The sequence below is a fragment of the Cynoglossus semilaevis genome, chromosome 19 (genome assembly GCF_000523025.1).
Source record: "Cynoglossus semilaevis isolate Cse_v1.0 chromosome 19, Cse_v1.0, whole genome shotgun sequence".
Taxonomy (NCBI): Eukaryota; Metazoa; Chordata; class Actinopteri; order Pleuronectiformes; family Cynoglossidae; genus Cynoglossus; species Cynoglossus semilaevis.
This window is the reverse complement of record NC_024325.1, coordinates 16,547,941-16,548,193: the sequence shown is the minus strand read 5'-3', so window position 1 is coordinate 16,548,193 and position 253 is coordinate 16,547,941.

Sequence of the window (253 nt, the reverse complement as noted above, 5' to 3'; positions counted from 1 at the left end):
CTCTCTCTCTCTCTCTCTTGTCACCCATGTCGTCTGTGTTGTCTTTTGGCAGAAGCTTCTATTAATGAATCCAACCAGTAACTAGTGATGATAACTAGTTCTACTTTATTATTGTTCTGGCTCTTTATCACTAACCCTAACCACTGAGGTACTATGAAGTACCAGCAACAGTACCATTACTACATCATGGTACAGGAAAAACAGATGGTTGTTGTTGTTGATGTTGTTGTTGTTGTTGTTGTTGTTGTTGTTG